The sequence below is a fragment of the Eumetopias jubatus genome, unplaced genomic scaffold, assembly GCF_037043125.1.
Source record: "Eumetopias jubatus isolate StellerSeaLion01/CBP00866 unplaced genomic scaffold, mEumJub1_p1.0 scaffold_1, whole genome shotgun sequence".
Classification (NCBI taxonomy): Eukaryota; Metazoa; Chordata; class Mammalia; order Carnivora; family Otariidae; genus Eumetopias; species Eumetopias jubatus.
This window is the reverse complement of record NW_028274807.1, coordinates 21,506,180-21,530,570: the sequence shown is the minus strand read 5'-3', so window position 1 is coordinate 21,530,570 and position 24,391 is coordinate 21,506,180.

Here is a 24,391-nt window from a genome sequence, read left to right as displayed (position 1 = left end):
GGCCTTGGTTCACTGTTTTCTCTTCCTCAAACAGGATTTTTCTGGGTTTTCTTTTATTTGCCTTATTCTCAATCTTTAGTGCCAGATAAAATACCATTTGTACAGGGAGACCACTCTGATCAATCCCATCTCCTACTTCCATAAACACACACCATTCTCCCACTTCATATAAAAAAATCAATCAACCAAACAAAAAACAAAAACAAAAGCAAAAACAAAAAAACAAAAACCAGCATGTTTGGTATCGCCTAGCATGTTTTCTCAACAGTGTTTACCACAATGCAAACTGGTTCATTTCCTTTTTACTGATTTTTTCCTTCTCCGATCTGAATAATAGCATTGAGCCCTGGAATCTTGTTGATCCCCTTTAATGCAATATCTTTACACACAAAACTAGACAGTCACCTAAGCATATTTCAGAAAATGTGTTGCATAAATGACATTTTTGCTATAGGTTTTTATTATGTATCAAACCCCCACTTGTTTGTTTAAAAAATAAGCATATTCATTTCTTTGCTCTTGAAACTGAAAGATAAATTAATTTGTGTTTCTGTGTTTTATCACATTTTAACTGACAAACTTTCAGTCATACATTTAAACAAGTTTGATCTAACTAGCATTAATCTATTAATATGACTAGTGAGGCCTTAAAATTAATGCTAGATTATATTTTAAAGAAAATCTGATTTAATGTACATATCTCCATAATACTAATCTATAAAAGGTCCTGAATGCTCAGAATATATATAAATAAATAATTTTACTTAGTGTATATTTTTTAATCATATGAAAATTGATTTTGTCTGTTTATAGATGTATATATACGATCTCATAAGACTACTTTTTCAGGAAGAAAAAGGTAAAAGAATGTCTTTTCAGAAAGGAAAAGAACTAAGAAACCACATTCCATGTTTGGCATTTTGAAATGGAATCAATCTGGCAATTCTGATATCAAGATTAGGGTCACAAACTCATATGCCATCAGGGAACATGTACATTTCTTAAATCTATGAATGTATAGTTGATAAAATCAGATAACAGTAATGATTTAATTGTGGAGAACTGAAGATTATATAATTTATCTGAAGTTATTTCTGTTTATTATAAATATTCAGTTCACTAAGTAAAACATGTCTATAATACCTTCTATTACATCTATAAACCTACATGTATATATAAACAGAAAAATTAACAGATCTTACTATAGCTGCCACATGGTGAATGTACTACATAGCCTGTCATTTGGTGAATGGTAGGTATCAATTATTATAAATTGCAAGACTCACATCGGAAAAGTAAAGACACTTCAAAATTTGTTTTCAGCCTATCTTTAACTCATAATACATAAAGGCATTACTAAAACATGAAGTTTTATTATACCTGACATTCTAATAAGATGTTGCCCAAGTTCATATTAATTTTTCCAACATAATAACTACTTAAATATCAAATATAAGAATAAAAATGATTACAGTAGCTTATTTTACTATCCCCAAACAGCACTTGGATACTACAGCATGTTGTCATTCTTGAGACACGTTGTTATATGAAGGTTATCTTATGAATGAGTATTTTTATGAGTCAATTTTCCAAATTTAAAATGATTTTTAACTTATTTAACTGACAAGTAGCCCATTTGTTTATCTTAGAAAGTAGTTTGCTTTTCTTTAATGCTTCTCAATTCATTTTTGTTCTAAAAATATTTCAAGAAAAATCAAATCTTGCCTCTTTATTCTGTCAAATCACTGAAGTTTATCCAAGTTCCAAATGCTTGTAATCAATCAAACTTCATCAAATGCTAAAAATGAGTTTTCAACACTGCTTATTTTCTCTCACAGATATTTGCTATAATAATGTTAAGAAAATATCTTCTAATTTTCCTTTAATATTAAAAAAACACTCCATAATTTTTTTATTGATCTATGTGAGATTTATAAAGAAGCTGTCTATCATATCTGGCAGACCAGAAGAAGGTTTAAATATCTCTTATACTGATATTTTAGAGGTTCCAGACATGATAAAGATTCATTGAGATTCTAAGAAATACTGTGGTTTTAAAGAAAATAATTCAAACCCATAACAAGATTTGTGAACATCTATCTTGAGTTCTTAAACTATAGATAATATTTAACAAATGATTAGCATAGTACAGCAATGGTTCCTACCTCAAGCACATCACTTACCAAATATTAAGATACGTACAAAATTAAGAATAGCACATGAAAATTTGAAGTAAAAGAGATCTATAATATATTCTCTTATATCTATATGCCTATACATCAAGATTAACAGAAGAAATATAGGGTATACACACATATAAAGTAAAATAGGTTTATAATATATTCTTTCTAAATATGGACATAGCGAGAGATCTAGATTAACGAAAAATTAAGGTTACATTATGAAAAGTCACAGTTAATTGATAATTAAGGTATTTAGTCTATTAATCAGGTAAAACTACCAAAACTACACAAAGCAAATAAATATGTTCTTGCAAAGGGACTTGATGAAGAGAAATTTTGGAAAAAGCATTTGGCTTTTATTTTTTTTTTATTATGTTATGTTAATCACCATACAACACATCATTAGTTTTTGATGTAGCGTTCCATGATTCATTGTTTGCACATAACACCCAGTGCTCCATTCGGTACGTGCCCTCTTTAATGCCCATCACCAGGCTAACCCATAAGGGTGTCACTACCCACTTTACTTCATAACTATGAAATGGATTTTATGAAGTTACCAAGAACTTGAAGTATATACACCTTACCATTTGGAGAGCACCATGGAGTGATGCCTAACTCATGCTCAACACAACGATGGGGGTGGTTACTTTGGGGGGATTTGCACACTCAGAAGATGTGGGGCACCATCAATAGACCATAAGAGGTAGAGAGTCCGTTTAGGCATTTTAAGAGGAGTCCTAGAGAACCACAAGGAAAGGTGGGGAGATTTCAAAAGTGAAGGTCTATGTGGAAAGGATAATGGTGATGCTGGGGATAGGTGAAGTGTTCATTGATTTCATCACAGAAATTGTGATGGTGGGAGCAGAGCACAGGAATCTCTGAAGAGCATCTCCATGAGTTCACGAGAAAGTGTAAGTTTTAGGCATCTGCCAGTGACAAGTATGAACTAGATTACACAATCACCCATCATACACTGGGAAAGAATGTTCCTGCTCCCCTCTTCAAACTTTTCTCAACCTTTAACACACCAAAATAATATAGGATTTTTTTACTCATCTTAAGTGACAAGTCTTAATCTCAATTTAAGAAATAAGAGTTCCAGTCAAAATTAGTAACTCATATTTCAATCACTCTTCAAAAATAACAATTCTTTCCCTCTAGATAGCCTGCTAATCCTCCATTGTCTCCTGCTGCCAAAATTTGTGCTGGTATCCCAGTAATTTCATTGTACTTGGCTGCTTAACACATTAAATGGAAGACAACTCCATGTCACCACTATGACAGAATAATGACCCTCCAAAGATGTCCACATCCTAATTCTCAGGAACCTGTTAATTGGTTACCTGATACGGAAAAAGACCTTTGGAGATGTGATTAATTTGAGCATCTTGAGATGGTAAGATTTTCCCGGATTATCTGTGTGGATCCAATGTAGTAACAAGGGTCCTTATAAGAGGGAAGTGAGGTTAAGTGTGAGAGAGGAAATGTCATAATGAAAGCAAAGTTGACAGCCAGATAGATGCAGATCTTGCTATATATGCATATACAGAAAGAAAGAATAAGTAGGGAGAGGTCAGGCTTTGAAGATGATATGCTATTGCCTTTGCAGATGGAGTAACAGGATGGACATAAGCCAAGAAATCAGGTGGCCTCTAGATGCTGACAAGGCAAGGAGATGGATTCTCCCGGAGAACCTCCAGAGGGAATGCAGCCCTGCTGACGCACTTCATCTCATGCTATTTTAAGCCACTAAATTTGTGGTAATTTGCTGCAGCAGCAGGAGGAAACTCATAGACCCACCCACCAAATTTTAGAGTTTCAGTGGATGGTAAGCAATGAGAGTAGAAATGAAGCCTGGAGCTAAGAGGGAATCTGTCTCCTACAGCCAGCTCTAAATAGCTCTTGCCAGGCTTTCTAAATGTAAGTGTCCTTGGACCAGTGTCCTGAGAAACAAAAAACTCTAATTTTAGTATAAATTCCAACACATTTCATCCATCTTCCAGTATAAATTTAAGAAACGTATCCTGAATATTTAGAGACTTCCAATGTTGCCAAAAATTTGTTTCAAAAGACACAGAAAATTCAGCCAGAATCACAGAAGCCTTGTTGGTTTTGAGTCCAAATGGCCTCCGAGGTTATTTTCCTTAGATTGTTCATTTGGCAATTCTGCTTAACATTTTTCTGAAACAATCAGAGACATGTTGGCCTGGCTAAGATACAAATGTCTCTTCCCCTTGGGAAAGAATTGCATCTTTAAAAATAACCTTTCATCTTTTGCTTATGGCAGGCCAGCCGTTTTATATGAATCCTTCCTCAGGTGGATGACCTGCTACCACCCTGACAGGCATGTCCAAGACTATAGTTTTATTTGGGACTATCTGGACTCTCCTCTCCTGAAATAAGTTAAGATTTTCTGAGCATTTAATTTTGTTTTGTCTTGCTTGAGGCTTTACCTAGTGTGATACAAGCACTAAAATTATCATTCTTGTCTATCTCTTCTAAGGATTCTCTTAGCACTCATAGAAGATTATAATATCATCCCTAGAACATAAATGGCAACATTCAGAAGTTCTTACCTTCAGCTACCTTTTAAAAGTGACCTCTTCACCATCTATTAGAATTCAGCAAATGAACGGGGCTTTGAAATTCCACTCTCATATCTGCAAGCCATTTCCAGCAGTGTCATAACCATCTGTCAAGATAAACTGAGCTTTAATTGGCTCATTATGTAGACCCTCCCTCGCCTGAAATTTTAGCAGACCCAGATGCAGGCCATATATTAAATGGGTGCAAATCATAGTTTACAAACTGTGGGGTATGAGATGTAGTGCATTTTTCTTTCTTTCTTTCCTTCTTCTTTCCTTCCTTCCTTCCTTCCTTCCTTCCTTCCTTCCTTCCTTCCTTCCTTCCTTCCTTCTTTCCTTCCTCCTTCCTTCCTTCCTTTTTTTCTTCTTTCCTTCTTTCCTCCCTTCCTCCTTTCTTCCCTTCCTTCCTTTTCCTGTTAGTCAATGTAATCTTGCTCTAAAACAAGCATGGTTCCAACTGACGGTGAATTCAAACTCTGTCATTCTAGGGGCTGTCTCTGGACTGAGTTTGGTTAATAAATCCAAATATTATCTGGATACAATTACTTCTCTAAACAGAGTTCTCTATTTGTCTAAAAGTTGTGGTTTCATAGTGCGGAAAATTGGTGTTACAAAAGGCTAATATCCAAAGCCTGTAATAGCTCTAAACATCCATTACTAAACCTTTCAGCTTTAGTTTAGGGCATTTGTTCCAGATAAGGAAAGGCCATAAATATATAAACAGAGCATTCCATGCTTTGTACATTTTGGCACTTCTCTATCTCCACTTGTGACACCTGTGCACATTTTTTAGGCTGAAGAACAAAATTTAAAAACACATTCAGTTTGAAGTATATGGAAAAGCAAGTACTTCTCACTTGCTTTCCCCCCTCACTCTTACTTTCCAGTGATTCTACTCCCCTAAATCAGATTTTGTCTCAGGCTCTGCTTTCTGGGAACTGAGATAAGGTACAAGGGTTTGAGAGGCACCTGGGTGGCTCAGTTGGTTAAGTGTTATTCTTGATTTTGGCTCAGGTCATGATCTCAGGGTGTTGGGATTGAGGTCCCCTTGGGCTCCTTGCTCAGCAGGAAGTCTGCTAGAGATTCTCTCTCTCTTTTTTTTCCTTCTGCCCCCCCATCTCTCTCTCTCTCTCCCCCCTCTCAAATAAATAAATAAATCTTAAAAAAAATAAGATACAAAGGTTTGGTACAAATTTCCCAACTTGTTGCATTTTACACAAAGACTTACCATAACATGGCATGTAATATTAATGGCAAAATTTCATTAGCTTATTAGTCCCCACTGTGAAAACTACAAGATTTCAAAGTGTTTCTATATTAAAATATATGTCTCCCCGGTATCATTGGATATACTGTGGGGAAGTGGGGGTTGCGTTAGAACGCGTTCACTCTGCTGTTCACCCAGTGTCACATGGGCACTGTGCTTTTCTATTAGTGCTGTGTAGCTGGGCCATTAACACTCTGTAAACCTATCAGATGTTGCCACTTTGATCCATGCATATGTAGAAAAATGTCCTACTCCAGAAATGGCTTCTCTAATTTCTCCTCCTACCCACTATTTTGAACTATTCTATAAATTATATAGATTATTCTATAAATTATATAAATTAGCATTAGGTTCATTCAACAAAAACTCCAAATAATATGGCCTTAACAAGATTAGAGTGCACTTCCATTTTACATTTACAAAGGAAATCTAGTCCAGGGTTGTAAGGACAGCTGGGAGAAGTCATCTGAAAACCAGGACCCTTCTATCTCAATGCTCTACCATCCTCATTCTCAGCAATAAGTCTTTTATCTCATAGTCTAGAATGGCTGCTTGAGTTCCAGGCATCAGAGAATGTTCCAGTCAGTGGAAAGAAATGAAGAAAGATACAATGGATTTAATTTTACAGTAAACATTCACTTGCCTTCACCTCTCTATGTGACCCTGGTCTTGGACTCTGTATCTTTTTAAAATTTTTTTAAAGATGTTATTTGTTTATTTGAGAGAGAGAAAGAGAGAGAGGGAAAGAGAGAGAAAGAGAATGAGTGAGGTGAGGGGTAGAGTGAGAAGCAGACCCCCAATGAACAGAGAGCCCAAGGCAGGACTCAATCCGGGACCCTGGATCATGACCTGAGCCGAAGGCAGATGCTTAACCGACTAAGCCACCCAGGCACCTGATGGACTCTGTACATTTATGTGAAGTCTACTGTCTAAAATTCTGGACCTGGTCTGAGAAGAGATTAGCAAGCTCAGGGCACTCACCCCAGAATCTAAGTCCCATGATTCTCCCTTTTACTAGAATTGTATTCCCTATACCTGGTGTAGTACAGAAACAGACTAATAGGAGGTGGGCTTCAGGAGGGAGATGTATAAACAAAAGAAATAAAAAATATTGCTTAAAATAATTATCTTATTTTACACTGGAACCACAGACTTTTGGAAAGGTTAAGATATTGGTATGATAGTTTTATGGCTCACGTTTAACTTCGGTATGTTCAGGACATTCAGGCAAAGGTTCCCCAGACCAGTCAACGATGGGGTAAATAGGCAGTTTAGATGAAACACATTGATTTATTTTCTACCACATGTATTTCCTCATATATGTAACTTTATTGGGATTGCTGTTGAGTTAGTATAACTAAAGTCAGGCCACGTTCTTAAGCTCTCTAAAATCTGAAGATAAAAACTCAACCAGCTTTAAATGGAATTTGCAATGTAAATGTAAAATGCAATTTATTGGTACTCAACAAGCAGGGCTTTTATTTTTAATTGCTCATGTGCGTGCCTGAACTCCACCCCCCAGAAAATTATTTTCGATGGCAAAGTGACAAACCTTAGGCATTTTCCATTCTGAGAAACTCTAAAGGAAATTCTAAGCCATTGATTTTAATAAGAGTGCAAAACTTATGAGAACTTGTCCCTGACCAGAGCTATCAAGCAAACCTGAACTACAAAAAGAACAGAGATGTCTGTGGGGTAAACGCTCTGATGGTGGTGAGGAGGAAGGAAGTCCAGTTCCTGAAAACTGTATTTCATCAGGAAAGCTAACACAGGGGCTTAACTTTTGTGTACTCATTTTGCAATTATCTCTGCAGTGTCCAACTCATCAAGAAACTGCTTTTCCATAGAAAACTATGAATTAAAAGACAAGACCATGTCCTAAATGATCTCCTAGGAATCAGACATTTAGGTGACTAAAACTAGGTGACAAGCTGGGTTTTGCCTAAATATGATAAATTTTTCCAGAATAGCAAAACTTTTAAAATTCTCCTGTTGCCTTTGTTGGGATAAACAAAGCTTGTCTCAATATATATGTACACATACAATAATATACAAGCAAACATTCGTTGCGGATGATCACCCTCAGGATATCTTTTTCTTGGTTCTCATGTTAAGAAAAAGAAGCTGGGAAAACCCAAAGAATGGTCTTTCACATTTCTGGTCTGACAGAAGAGAATCTGTTTATGCAAATAAGCACTCATAGCAGGAAAGTGTAAAATAAATTCTATTTAGCGGAAGTTCCTCTATCTTTCCAAAGTACAAAATAAATTTCAAATGGAATCATAAAATAACCTTAACACCCTGCTTATATCAGGTCTAATGATGGCAGCAAAGGGCTTCTCTGTAATGCTCACTTTCCACACCTCTCTGCATTCCTGCTATGGACTATCACAGAATATTGAAAAACAACATAGACACTATATATATCAGAAATTGTGAGGCAAGGTCACATAACATTTATAAAGTATTGTTTTGACAAATTCCACAAGGCTTCTGGTTGGGGAGGTTGGTCTTATCACATCCTTGTAGGGGTTAATTAAAGATCTGATACTGCAGAATCACTATATCATGAAGAATGGAGACTGGGACAGGTTTGAGGTCAGGTTCTGTCATTTACTAGGTGGGAAGCAATTGGCAAATTTTTGTTGTTCTTGTTTTTGTCGAATCTTTTTTCCATTTGTAAAATGAGCATAAGAGAAATATATTTAAAGGCCCTGTCATAGCTCCTTTTAAAAAATATTTCTTCAAGAAATTATGAATACTATTATATTGTTGGCTATTCTTATTATATTAACCAAATACAAGCTTGTCAATATTTTTCATTTGATAGAAATTAGGATAGAAGATTATCTACTAGGTGGCGCCTGGGTGGCGCAGTGGGATAAGCCTCCAACTCTTGATTTCAGCTCCGGTTGTGATCTCAGGGTTGTGAGATAGAGCTGGGCATGGGGTTCCGTGTTCAGCTGGGAGTCAGCTTGAGATTCTCTCTCCTCCCCCTGCCTCTCATGCTTGTGCTCGCACACACATGCGTTCTCTCCCTCTCTCTCAATAAATAAATAAATAATTTTTTTAGAAAAAGATTATCTATTAGGATAGAAGACAGAAAACAATCTATTGGGAGATTCCTTTAAAACAGCTATGGAGAGAAGGGCCCTGGGTGGCTCAGGAATTAAGCGTCTGCTTTTGGCTCAGGTCATGATCCAGGAGTCCCCACATCCAGCCCCAAGTCGGGCTGCCTGCTCAGCCTGGACTCTGCTTTTCCCTCCACCGGGGCCCCTGCCTACCCTCTCGCTCACATGAGCTCTCTCTCTCTCAAATAAATAAAATCTAAAAAAAAAAAAAAAAAAAAAAAAAAAAAAATGGCCATGGAGTAAACTTAAATCTTTCACAAATTCTAAAATAATATCAACATGACACCCATTAATTTTGGAGAATAGAAATATGGTCTTACAACTCAAAGAGATCTTAAAGATAAGTTCTGTTCTTCAAATACTACATAACAGAAAAGAGGCAAAAGATGAGGAGCAAGTCATCAGTTCTGTCAACCAGTGCTCAGTAGATTTGTGCCCTGTATCGTATTGCTTTGGAAAGACAAAACTAGGGGCATATGGGTGACTCAGTCGTTAAGTGTCTGCCTTCGGCTCAGGTCATGATCCCAGGGTCCTGGGATCGAGCCCCACATAGGGCTCCCTGCTCAGTGGACAGCCTGCTTCTCTCTCTCTCTCTCTCTCTTCCTCTTCCCCAGCTTGTGCTCTCTTGCTCTCTCTCTCTCTCTCTCTCAGATAAATAAATAAAATCATAAAAAAAGAAAATACAAAACTATATAGAATGGGACACTTTTCCTTAATTAATTTGTACAGTGATTAAGAGAAAAATTCAGAAGTGTAACCCATATCCTTCAACTGGACCCAATACTCTATTGCTCTCATAATATTGTATGAGGAAAATAATTATCTTAATTGGTCTTTAATGAAGACAAACTGATTTTGATATGTAGAATACTCATAGTTGTGAAACATTTTATATATGAATTCCTATGAATAACCACTCTTATCCTTTTTCCCATGTGGAATTAGGTAAAATGTTTGTGTTTATTAACAAAATAGAATTATATTGAAAACAATTGTTTACAGTATGGTAGAAGTGTGTCCTCTTGTAATAGGGAAAAGAGTTTCAAAGTTATATTGTTATTTATTGTTACTTGTTCTTAATGAGTGAATATGATTTCCAGGTCAACGACATTGAGTTTATTTATTTATTTATTTATTTAAGATTTTATTTATTGACTTGACAGAGAGAGACACAGCGAGAAAGGGAACACAAGCAGGGGGTGTGGGAGAGGGAGAAGCAGGCTTCCCGGAGAACAGGGACCCCAACGCGGGGCTCGATCCCAGGACCCTGGGATCATGACCTGAGCCGAAGGCAGATGCTTAATGACTGAGCCACCAAGGTCCCCACACATTGATTTTAATACATATTCAACTTGACTATCTTAATGGAATATAGTCTGCACTTCCAGTATTGATGTGAAAGAAGGAAAATAATATAAAAATTTATTTTAAAAAATCACTCTTCTCAAATGTGACCTTTGTTATATACAACTTTATGTAGAAGTTTACAAATGCCACTAAGTATCCTTTAAAATAAATGTTAGAAAAGATAATGGGTCAACATCAACAAAATTAAATAACTATGTGTAAATATTCTGCAAAACCTGCACAGGGTCTTTAAAAAGACAATAAAACTTTAATTATAGGCAAAACATAAATTCCAAATAGATGGGGAGATACAGAATATTCCTTGAGGGAAGTAGTAATTATTTCAAATATGATAGCTTTATACAAATTGAAATATATATAGTAAACTCACAATCAGATCATAAAATTACTTTTGCAAAAATTGAAGAAATTATAAATATTATTCACAAGTTGGTGGCACATGGTAAGAACATACTGGCAGCAGGTTGGTGGGGGAGGTATTGCATTTCCAGATATTAAAATTCTTTATAAACCTAGAATAATTTTAAAATGTTGGCACTTGTGGCACTTGATAGATAAATAGATAGAAATACAAACAAAAAATTCCAGAGTAGATATTCATCTCCAATTTATTATGTTGTACTTGGAACATCTTTATTCATCAAATCCCACCAATAGAACTCCTATACTTTTCTCCAAATTGAATGGGAACGAATTATTTATGTATAATTACAAAATGGGCTATGTAGTAAAACTTTGTGAATAACATACTGGCAGTTTTTTCCTGTTTTAATAAAGATGGCATTAAAATGTGCAGGTTATATTTGGAACACTTAACAAATGGTGTTGGTATAATTGTTTTATACTCTAAAGTTAATTTTGGATGGAATTTATATAATTAAAAATCAAATAGCATAATTAAATCAAAATCATATGAAAGAAAAAGCCATAAAAGAAATGATTCTAGAACAAACAGTGGTGGAAGGTGGCAATAGATTTGGTTTGGGCTTTTAAAGAAAATGTGTGTATGTGTCTTTCTTAATATAAGAAACTGCTGAATCTGTATGTTGATGACCCTATTGGCATCTCTCTTTTTTTTTAAGATTTTATTTATTTATTTGACAGAGAGAGAGAGACAGCTAGAGAGAGAACACAAGCAGGGGGAGCAGAAAGCCGAGGGAGAAGCAGGCTCGCTGCTGAGCAAGGAGCCTGATGCAGGACTCGATCCCAGGATTCTGGGATCATGACCAGAGCTGAAGGCAGACGCTTAACCGACTGAGCCACCCAGGCGTCCCCCTATTGGCATCTCCTGAATGCTGCCAGTACACAGGTGTATTATACAACATGCCTCAGTCACAGTCACAGCTAGAGTTTATGCATGTGTAAGGTAGAACCAAATAAAAAGGACAATAAAATCTGCCCCATTATAACAAGGAGATTTATGGAGATGAGAGAAAAAGGGAAGATGTGAGTTGCCTTCCAAACACCACAGCTGTTGTGATCCTGCCCACTAATGTGAAATTACATCTCGCATCTGGCCAGATTAAGAGCTGATTGGAGGATTCCCACAGGATTCACACATTGTGGGGTCCAAAGGGAATACACGAACCCTACTCCAGAACAAAAACTTATTCTAGTTAGACCTGCCCTTATTAACAGAAGCTGGGTTAATACTCTGACTCTCACAAAATCAATCAGAAACTTTTGAAATATTTTCAAGAAGAAAATATCATGGGAAAAAAAAAAAAAGTGTCCCGGCACCTGGGTGGCTCAGTCGGTTAAGTGTCTGTCTTTGGCTCAGGTCATGATCCCAGGGTGCTGGGATGGAGTCCGGAGTTGGGCTCCCTGCTCAGAGGGGAACCTGCTTCTCCCTCTGCCTGCTGCTTCCCCTGCTTGTGTGCTCTCTCTCGCTCTCTCTCTCCCTCTGACAAATAAATAAAATCTTAAAATAAAATTAAAAAGTGATCCATTTAGAAAAATATTCACCTTCACCAGAATTCAGTGGTTATGGGATTTCAATAATAATTCAAATGCCATTATTTCTAGTAAATAAAAAATGAGGAAAAAGATATTATGGCTTTGTAATTGAGATTATAAGATTATAAATTAATGAGAAACAGTACATTATGATGTTAATACCTTGGAAAATCGAATCTGTTAAGTCTGTACGAACTTCCAGAATGTAAAAGACAAAAAGTGAAAAAAATATATAGGGAAGATTATAGATACAGAGAAAAGATAATATAAAGATATGTTGATTCTAAAAAAGATCCTGAATAGAATAAATAAAAGAATAAAAAAAAAGACAAAAATGTATGTACTGTGGAGGAGATTATCAGAAGATCTAAATCTGTATGTCAGAAAGGGTTATTTATTGCAAGCCAGGCGAAATTAATACAAAGAAATGAAAAACTAGATATTTGCAGATACAATTCTGGCATTTCAAAGATTAAAGAAAAATCCTTAAAAATATACATATTATGAATTACTTACAGTTGTTCCTTGTACACATACCTCTACCGATCCCTCTATTTTCTGTCTACTTGTTTTCCCTTTTTAATTATTTCCTTCACTATCCAATATACCTAGATTCTAACCACTAAATGTCTCCACCACTGCCGGGCTCTTAAGTGTTACCAAAATTATCTGGAGAGTTGCAACATCATGGGGTGAACTTGCCCAAGCTTTTTATGACCCTTGTAAAACATTCTACATATTCTGACTAGATTCTACATTTAAAATACACCAGAACAACCTAGTGTACAACTAGTCAATGACTCTCCAATGGTCCTTAGGACGAAGCTCAGTATCCTTACCAGTGCCTGGCCTCTGACCACCCTCTAACTCCTTTGCTTGGATTTGCCATAATGTCTAATTTACATTTTATTGTGCTGTCTTATTCTTTCTCTTTCCTGGGCTTTCCATACTCCGATCCCTCTACTTAGCAGTTTTCCCTACCCCTTTCTTCACACATATCAGGTCAATTTCCCCTGACATCCTTCCCAAACAGTAAATATTGGAGTTGCTTTCCTCTGCATGTCCTGTCATACTTGTAACTATTTTTCAGATGTTTTTCTTTCTTAAGCTAAACAAATCTACTGTCTGGTTCACAATAGACACAATGTTGAAAGAATGATTTATATCTGTCTTGTGTTTATCTCTGGGTTATGTAGTTGTGCCTTTGTATGTGTAAGAGGGATAGAGACAGAGACAGAAGTTATCGAACTACGATTTTATCTCCGATTATCTCTGGGTGTTGAAATTAAGGAAACTTCTTTTATTGTCCTCTAAACTTTTCTGTATGTTCCTTTTTTCCCCATTATACACATGTATCACATTTTATGGAGAAAAAAATTACTAAAAGCTTTGGGAAGAAAAACCCAAAATAGCTCGACCTTCTTTATTTCTTGAGGTCAGGTAATTGGTTTTCTATGGCTGCTATAACAAATTACCAAAATTTAATGGCTTAAAAAAATTTATTACTATACTGTTCTGAAAGTCAAAATTCTGAAATGTATCTCCCTGCCCTAAAACCAAGGTGTCAGCAGCTTGCTTTCCTTTCTCCACCCCTTAGGAGATGGTCTGTTTCCTTGCTCATTTGGGTTTTGGGGAGAATTCAGTTCATGCAATTATAGGACTGGCATCCTTATTTTCTTGCTAACTGTAAACTGAAAACTATCCCCAGCCTCTAGAGATTGCCATACTCCTTGACTCATAGCTACCTCCCTTCCTCTTCAAAACCAGCAATGGCAGGTCAAGCCATTCCCAATGTGTCTTTCTGATCCTCCTTCCATTGCCGTATCTCTCTGAATACAGCAAGGGATGGTTCCCTGGTTTTCAAGATTCATGTGATTAGATTGGGCCCACATGGATAATCTAGGATCTCTGTCCGTTTCAAGATCCTTAACCATATTCACATCTGTAAACTCCCTTTGTGCCAAGTAAGGTAACCTAGTTACAGAGTCTGAGGATTAAGTTATAGACATCTTTGGAGAGCAGATAATCTATGTCTCTTAAGTCAGTTATTCAAAATACATTACTTGCCTTCTCAGCCTTTGTTACTGAGGCTCAAATACCGCTTTTACTAAGTCCATCATTGCAGTTTAACTTTAACATTTACAACAGGTGAAATATGTGGTGAGATATGATGGAAAAAATATATTGATTCTAGCTTTTAGTACTGCCAAATCTTCTGAAGGCAAATTGAATCACCCATTTAACAAAAAATCATGTGAAAGTAAAGAATGAAGTGATTCAATATTTATTTTTCTAGTAAATATATTAAGGAAATACTGATTTAACACATCAATCATTTACTATCTTTTGCTATCTCACTTCTCGTTTCATTGTGCAGTGATGAAATTTTTCTTTATCTTTTTTCACAATACGAGTGAAAAATCGTTATAAATTATTAGAAGAATCTTGATCCAGACAGAGCAGCTTGAAATCTTCCTTTTTCATTGTTTTTTCTAGATCTAATTAAATGTGCTTATTTCATTTTTCTATAAGGAAAATTAATTTCTCTAAGTGTCTTATATTTCAGATTTGTTCATTATTTTCTCTATTTTTTCATAATTCATAAAAATTTAGTATCAAGGTGAATAATATCAATAATAATAAAATCAGGTATCTGATAAATATTTTTGCAAAGAATAAAGAGATTTTTCTTTGTTAGTGTTAAAGCAGTGCCAAATACTATTGTGAGTTCAAGCTATATGCATTATAATTAGCCTTTAATACCATCTTGTCATAAATGACCAAAGAGTAAATTTTTTTTGGTTATTTTTGTGGTGGTGTGCTGGGAAATGATGAATTGTAACATAAATCAGTATCTTCTTAGAAGATACTCGATTACTTTGCTGTACACATAATAGTATAATGTATGGAAGAGAAGCAAGATGTAAGGGACCTAAGTTTTAATATATCTCGGGTCTGCCAATTCCTAGTCATTTTCCTGTTACATCTCAGTTTCTTTATTAGGTAAATATTGATAGTAAGTGATAGTGTCTTTTAAATATGTGCAGTTTCATTCCTGCGAGGTTTTCTTTTCTTGCATATTCCAGTTTATCAACAGTTATCTCCTCCACTTTGCTCTTGGATGGTGGACATCCCACTTCTCTTCCTTCTCTATACTCTTTATACTCCGTAGTCTTGCCCTCAGCAGTCTCACACACATCTCTAACTTCAATTATATTATGCCAGCGATTCTCTAATGTGTACCTCTTCTGGACTTGTAGTTGTCCTAATCTATATGTCCAATTGCTACCTTGATATTTCCACTCTACTTAGAAGTCCCAGCAATACCTTAGACTCAACAATTATGAAATAAAGCCTATCTATTGTCCTTTTCCCCAAATTGTTTCCATTTCGTGATACTAGTACTAGCCAAGGGCACCAGCAGCCATCGGTACAGCATGCAGAAATCTTACTCATTCTTGGAAAACACCTCTCCCCTTCCTTTTTGAAGTCCATAAAATATTTTCAAATGTATTTCCTAAATTTGTTTGGATTTATCCACTTTTCAGATTTTCACTTAATCTTTGTTACCGCCACCTCTTATTTGTACTCCTGGAAGGTTCTGCGCAATAATCTCCTCGCATTCGTTCTGATCCTCTTCTAATCTGCTGACAGGGTTGTTGTTGTTGTTGTTGTTGTTGTTGTTTTAAGTAAACAAAAACTGGATTCTGTCACCTCTCCTTCAAAACCAAGCTCATTCTCCTATGTGAATGGAGAGCACCTGCCCTCCAAGTGCCAGCTGATCTTCTAGACTCAACCTGGGCTATTTTCTTTTTCACTTTTTGAATTCCAGCCCCAGCAGCCTTTGATTTTTCAGATCTTGTAACATTTTGCACCCCTCTTGATAGCAACGCCATCTGTTTCAACTACTTATTTTCTCTTCATCAATCAGCTCTTAGCTCAAAAACCACTACTTCAGGGAGTAAATCAAGTCACTAAGGTAAAATGTTTATAGAAAATTTGCAGGGCTTTAGAGGTAGAGCAAAATTTTATCAAAATGACACAATAAAAACATTGACTAATATGCACAAATCTCTCATAACAATGCCATGTGATAGACACAAATGTCATCATAGATATGGACAATGAAGTTTAGAAACTTTCTGTAACTTGCTCAATGTCACCCAGAGAATAAGGGGTGAAGGCATGATGCAAGTCTAAATAATGTGATAGGAGGGTCATGTAATTAATCATAATATTGCCTCAGAATCAGGGTTCTCTTCCATGTTAATCTATTGCAACAACAACAAAATAAGCATGACGTAGGTCATGAGAGCCTTTGGATTGTTATGGAAATGGTGATTTTGCCTGATCTAAAATGCAGTCTAGGTATTTCCTAAATTGTCTTGCATTTCACAATGATTTTTCCCCTGATCTTGACTAAAAATATCTTATTGTACAGATTTATCATCATTACTGTGTGTCATAGTCGAAAATGTCAACTTATATCAGTGAAAACACATTCACTGTAAATTTTTTTCAATTTCATTTTAACATTTCTCATTGAGTAATGAAATAAAATACAGTATGCCTTTAACTCTCATGTAGCCCTAGTGGTTTTGGCATCTTTAAATTCAATTTGCATACAATATCATTTATGATGGAAAAAAATTGGGGAACTGAAAATTTTATTGTTGCTAATATTCTAAGAATTATTTTCTACTAAATATGGTATTATGCTAGGCTGACTTGTATACAATGATTCATCAAATAATTAATTATACGTCAACTCATAAGGATGAGAAGAATTTCAAAAGTGGAACATAACCCTGGAAATGTACAGCTAAGTTCTGGGCTATAGTCTTTTCTTATTGACATAAACAGTTCCCTATAACATTAATGTCAAAAAAGAACACTCCATGCTCACTATGGAAATAAAAACAAGACCACTCTGGGTTCACGTGTGCACATAGGAAAAAGAGAAGGAACTATATGCCACTACAAAAATAACCAAAATCTTTCTCTCTGGCTAGTATATTTGACAACTTCCTCTTTTCCCATGACAGCTCCAGCCCTGCTCCATTTCTCTCACTTTCTAGAGTCCCAGTTCTTGCATCATCCCTGTTTCTTGGCAGCATGCAACCCAAAATAAATGGTTGTTTCCATGAATCCTCTCAAAAATCACTAGCATAGTATAAGCCCTATAGAAAGACCTTCTTAATTCCCTTTAACTGACACATCCATAATCCCTTTAATGTTGTCTCCTTCACTAGAACAGATTGATAAACCTAACTTTTTTTTTTTTTTTTGAACCACAATTATCTTCCAGGTAGTCATTTACTGGACTCTGACAGTGTGGTGCAAGAAAATTAGACCAGTTTGGTTGGAAATTAATTTTCAATGAAGACTGACATGTAAACAATTTTGAAATGTTGGCAAAGGACAGATTGTGCAAAGTCAAATATGTCTCATTATTGTTTATCTTATTTAGTTTTATATATATATTAAATGTATAAATGAATTTAGGCAGGTTCGATAATTATGTAGTTTAAGCTTTTATTGCATATGTAGGTGTATGCACGTATATGTATATGTGCTTACCTATACATAGGAATGTCAGATCTATTTTTCCTTTAACTTCATTAAGATTTGCTATTTTGCCTTAAATTAAGCCTTATGTGTATCTGGTTTTATTGTGTCAATGACAGTTCATTGTGGCCCACTGTATTGATATACCATTTTATATCAAAATGTTTTTGCTTTATTTTTTTAAATGAAAGCATAATAACATTTAATACAATGATGCTGCTTCATGAATTTCAAACAGAATATTTTCTGTTAGGGGCGCCTGGGTGGCTCAGTTGGTTAAGTGACTGCCTTCGGCTCAGGTCATGATCCTGGAGTCCCGGGATCGAGTCCCACATCGGGCTCCCTGCTCAGCAGGGAGTCTGCTTCTCCCTCTGACCCTCTTCCCTCTCATGCTGTCTCTTGTTCTCTCTCTCTCAAATAAATAAATAAATAAATCTTTAAAAAAAAAAAAGAATCTTTTCTGTTATCTTGGCCCCAAGTTGAAAACTATGCCTTATTGTCATCAGTGGAGCACCATGACATAACAATCTGGAACTTTCAGATTACCAACCTGTGAGAAAAAAATCACTGTCATTCCTAGTGTATTATAAAATTCTGCAGAAAGTTTGATAGGAAATGCACAAAATACTGTTTTCTTATTCCAGTTTATATTGAAAATGAAAGTAAAGGGGGTATAAATTTTTACCTTCATCAATATCATTAAGGGGGATATTCTGGAAATTGCTTTTCAGCAAAAACATAATGTTAGGTGTCTCCTTCCATAAGAAAACAGTTTCATAGATTTTACTAAATGTCTATAAGGCCTCAATATATAAAGGTCAGATGATTTTCAGTGATCTAGCTAAAGAGAGACTATTATTTAATATCACCAGCTGTGGCAAGGGCATGAAATAATCCATATCATCATTGAGCTCTTTCTTCTATTGCTCCAGTACTGGGTTTGGAAAATGAAAGTACTAAACAAATAATTTCAAGACAGATTTATAGAGAAGAAAGAAACCAGAAAGGAGGTTAGTTGGTCCTTTCTTTCAAGATGTTTAGGACAACTATAGCTGTTATTACATGTTTTAAAAGATGGAAGAAAACCTCATCTTGGTTTAAGCCATCAGTCTCTAAGAAACCCAAATCTCTGGGAAGTCAACTATGACTCACAGTAGCTGAGTGTGCAACCAAAATGACATAACTATGCCTCCACTAGTTATGCTAATTTCCAAAGAAAGAAATGATTCTTAATCAGATTTCAGATGGTCCCTTACTGTTCAGGAAAAGGATACCTTGTTGGAGAGCCAAAAATCTACCCCTACTACCACATCAACCTACAAATTCCCTATCCCCTACCCCACCCCTGCCAATAGAGCTATCTGAAATACATCTTTGGCCCATTCTTTCAGAGTCTAAAACCATCAGGAATACTACAGAGTACCTTTTCCCCCTACGAATGCATGCTGTCCCTTAACATATAAACTCTTCAGAGAGATCCCATCCTTCAAGAACTAGTTCTAAGAACCAGACATCATCTGGACTAGAATTCTCTTGGATGGACATCTATGCTATGGACGCTTCTCTCTAGAAGTTAGAAGGCTCCTGAAACTATTTTGTTTTTTAAGTCTTGGTCTAAACCTCAAATGCCATTTATCCTTTTCCTGATAATCATCATGATGTAATCCTTTCTTTTTTTTTCTTTTATTGTCTACTCTGCTTTTATTCCCCTTAGTGCTGCTTTATCATTTCACTGTCTTAACCCAACTTCTAATTCCTCCTTTCTAAATTCAAATTCCATATTTCAAAGGCTCTGGAATCCATTGTAGGTAGGAGGAATATCTGATTCAGTGGCTCAGTACAAATTGCAGGGGTGGAAAATGGGTTAAAACAATCTAGAGAAAGGACATGTTCAGAGGATGACTAAGAAATAGCCAGACAACAAGGGGTCCTACAAAGGGGTTGATCATATTTTAATTTTTCTAATGCTAGCACCAAAAAAAATAAAAACCTGAGTTAAGACAAAATTACAAATTTTATTTCAGCCAGATTATTAGGTCAAAACCTCCTATGAGTTCAATTAATCTAAATCAGTTGCCAATTCTACATTCTATAATAATCTTTCTATTGTCTTGATGAAGTCATATATTAATGAGTTAAACAAATCTAATAATCCTAAAAAAGTCAAGAGAAAACAAGACAATACCTTACGTATTAAAGTAGGGGTTGATATACTACAGTTTGTGAGCAAAATCCAACTTGTTGTCCTTATTTTGTTCTTATTTTTAAATGAATTTATTGAAACATACGTGTGCCCATTAATTTATGTATTCTTTATGGTTACTTTCACACTATCATGGCTGACTTTACTAATCCTGACAAAGACCATCTAGCTGGCAAAGGCTAAAATAGTTGTTACCTGGACCTTCATAGAAAAAAATATTGTTGACCCCTAAATGAAAGGAATATTTTAATAGAATCCTAAATCCAAAGTATTTCAAAAAACATGCCAACATTTTAGTTATAGAGAGGCCTTTTTACGTTGGCGGAATTTAATGAATTATAATAATTATATCATGAGTCAACTAGTTGTATTGTGAAAAATAAATATGTATACTTGGGGCAATAATATTCCCACTTCAAATAATTATTGGTGATAATTTTATGATTTTATGTCAACATAAAAGATGTTCATTTCGTATAGCTCTCCCCAGGCAAAACCAGCCTGGGTTTACAAACAGGAAGAAAAGCTCCATCGAGTCTCTGAGGGTTTATAGTTCACTAATAATTTTTTTCATTATTTTCATATACCTCTATGAATAGTGCTAATAGTGGTAATAGTTGTTGTCAAAGATCTGTATAATTGTGTCTTTTTACTTTTCTCTCATTTCTCTCAAAATAGCCGGCCTTTCCTCCTTGTGGTGGCTGTCTCTGCTTTACGCTCATGCTGAAGCTTTGGGGAAGGGAGATAATATTTTTGGAGCTGTGTCTGATGATCCTTGCAACTTTTACAATACATACACTGGATTTTGCTGCCTGGGATACCACAGCTTTGGAGATCACTGCTGATCCATAATATGTTTGAACCAACTGGATTCACTTCACTGGAGCTCTGTCATAAACGGAATATTTGACGTCCCTCAGATTCATATGTTCGAACTTAATCCTCAGTTTGATGGTATTTGGAGGTGGGGGCCTTTGGGGGGTGATTAGGTTATGAAGGTGAAGCCCTTATGAATGGGATTAGTGTCCTTATGTGAAAGATCCTAGAGAACTCTCTTGCCTTTTCCATGTGAGGACACAGCAAAAAGAGGGCAATCTATGAACCAGGAAGTGGGCTCTCATCAGACAAGCAATCTGTTGGCACCTTGCACTTGGACTTCCCAGTCTCCAGGAATGTGAGAAATAAATTTCTGTTGTTTATAAGCCACAGTCTATAGTATTTCAGTTACAGCAGCCCAAACTGAGTAAAACAAACTCCCATATATAGAGTTTGCCCTGATTTCAGTGCTTGGTAGGGAAAATCCCAATTTCCCTTCTCTGTGTTAGAATATTCTACTATCCTCAGTCTTCTATTTCATATTGAATATTACAATAACCATGCTGAATGAAGTTGAATATTACATAGTTATTTCAGATTCTGTACCCAATCCTACTTCTCACCCTAACACTGACATACAAGTCCACCAGAGTTGATCTTTGAGATAACACCAATAACAGACACACTGATAAATTCTAATATGCTTCCCTCCTCTGTTTTCTGAGCCAGTGTTGCTATACCAAGTTTACTCATCTAATTCACTTTTATCCTAAGATTAGCTAATACTTAGAAGATTTCATCCTTTTAGAATTAGGATTCCAATAAACTGTTGTCACTAACTCCCCAGTAATTCTCAGAGTTTTGACTATCAGTGATAGTTGAGGCTCAAGTAAAACTCCTTCCATACAATCACTGTGCAAAGACAAGGCTATTAACATTTAAGTCATGGGGTTAGACACTAAAAAACACATTCGAAGTCGCCATACCATGGAGGAAAATATAACATAAAGAGTTTTACAAAATAGTAGGAAAAACTTACAAGAGTCACAGCATATCCTCTGAATACAGTGTAATATTGACATGTGAAATTAGTTCAATAGTTATTAACATTAATAGTTTCTCTTGTTCACAGTTGGATGCAATTCAATTTAATCAATAAATGTTTATGGAATATCTGTTTTACAATGTTTTGCTAATTATTTTTTAAAGTAAGAAAGATCTAACTTTGCTTTCAAAGCATCTACTCTCTCTTACAATTATTATAGTATATAAGTAAAAAACAAAGTATTACATGGGTTCCAAAGGCGACTGTATCTGTCTGAGGATCCTGAGAATAAGTTCATGTGAAAACTTATACTTGAACTGTAATGTGAAAAATACATAGCATTGTGAAAACCAGCCTTGGGAGAAAAATAGCTAAGCTTTAAAGACACTGATCCATGTAGACAAAGGCTTGGTGCTTGAGATTACAGAGTGAGTTTAAAATGAGTGAGTAGTTCAGTTTGACAAAAATATCCAGAAATAAAGAGCTAAAAAGAAACAAAAATGCCTAATATAGAATTCCTTGAATATGAAGAGATTGTTTTTTCTTAATGTGTAAGGAAATATGGAGTCACTAAAACACTTTTAGACAAAAAGTGATGTGATCAGAAGTTTTAACCTTGTCATACTTGTCTTTAGATTGTGTTGATTGTGGGGAGAGGTAGATGTTTTGAAATTATTATAAAGGAACTCTGGATCAGTAAAGTAAGGAAAAAAGTACTTTGGGGCTATCTCCACTTCTAAAATTTTATACACTATGTTATATTTATACAATAGAATAAATAGCAGCAGCTTTTTGTGCTCCATAAATGGGTCTATGCTTCTGCACATCATAAATTGGTTCATATCTCTATGCCATAACCAAACAAATGGCATATTTCATGGAATTGTTCTTCTAAGGGGAAAATAAAAGTAATAGTGGAAGCAATTGGGTAGAGAACAGGATTTAAGACTTCAAACATGTTTAAAGCTGAAATAAATTTGTTCATTTTTAGTCTACTGATGACAGGATTTCTAGCATTGTAACTTAAATTAAAAAAAATATTAAAAAAACTATTTTAACCATTAAATTCAATAGTTGGGCAGATGTCTTATGACACTAAGTTATGAAAGATATTTTATTTTAATATAAGGTGTAATCAGTGTAAACATGGAATTCTGCAAGCCTTATTTACATGCAGTTCTAAAGTTTATTTTTTTCAGCATCTTTTTCTTCCTAATGTTAGATTATAGACATGCAGTAGATCATTTTACAGCTTTTACTTCTTTGCAGAAAATAGGATTTCTCATTTATTGCATTATAAACCTATGATTTACTAGTTTCCTAATGGAAAATATGACTTCCAAGTGTCTCTGTATTCAAATATTAAAATTTCAATTAGTGTTGAAATTTCCTAAGTGCAGAGTCAACAGAATCAAATGTCACCTTTTGAAGAAGATCGTGTGTGTGTGTGTGTGTGTGTGTGTAAATAAGACATGCTTCATCCTGAGTATCACACAGAGAAAACTGAAATATATTAGAACAACTTTGTGCTCAGATCTTCTGCCTTTTTTTTCTTTTTGTTGTTTCTCTTCTTTGCTGCTGAAGTCTCTGCTCACTGACACTCTTTCTTTTTTTTAAACCTGGATTACTAGGGATTGCCTTTAATGGTCAGCCAAAGATTGTTCAAAGGTTCAGATAATTTTTTCGTAGGGCTTGAGCCAGTAAGTCTTCAATACTTAGCCATATATATAGATCTATCTATATCAAACAGTTTACACAGATATCAGAGCTTTACTTCCTGCATGTACAGTGTTTTAATGTTAGTAAGAGTTGAGTAGCTGATGCTTTCTCAGGTCTTTTCTGGGTATGTAGCAGTCTTCTACATTCCTAGGAATATGTCAGGGATTTTCAAAGTCCCCTATCAACATCTCCTTCAACAAATCTTCCTTTTATGGGCGCCTGGGTGGCTCAGTTGGTTAAGCGACTGCCTTCGGCTCAGGTCATGATCCTGGAGTCCCGGGATGGAGTCCCGCATTGGGCTCTCTGCTCAGCAGGGAGTCTGCTTCTCCCTCGGACCCTCTCCCCTCTCATGCTCTCTCTCTATCTTACTCTCTTTCTCAAATAAATAAATAAAATCTTTAGAAAAAATATTCCTTTTAAATTTTGGACTTGGATCTTAGTTGTCCACATTCATATTGTAGCCTCAGATAGCTTCCAGTGTTCCACAATTGCTTCTGATTGTTTTTGACAAACATGCTGAAGATAGGGCTTTTCCCAAAGAAAAAAC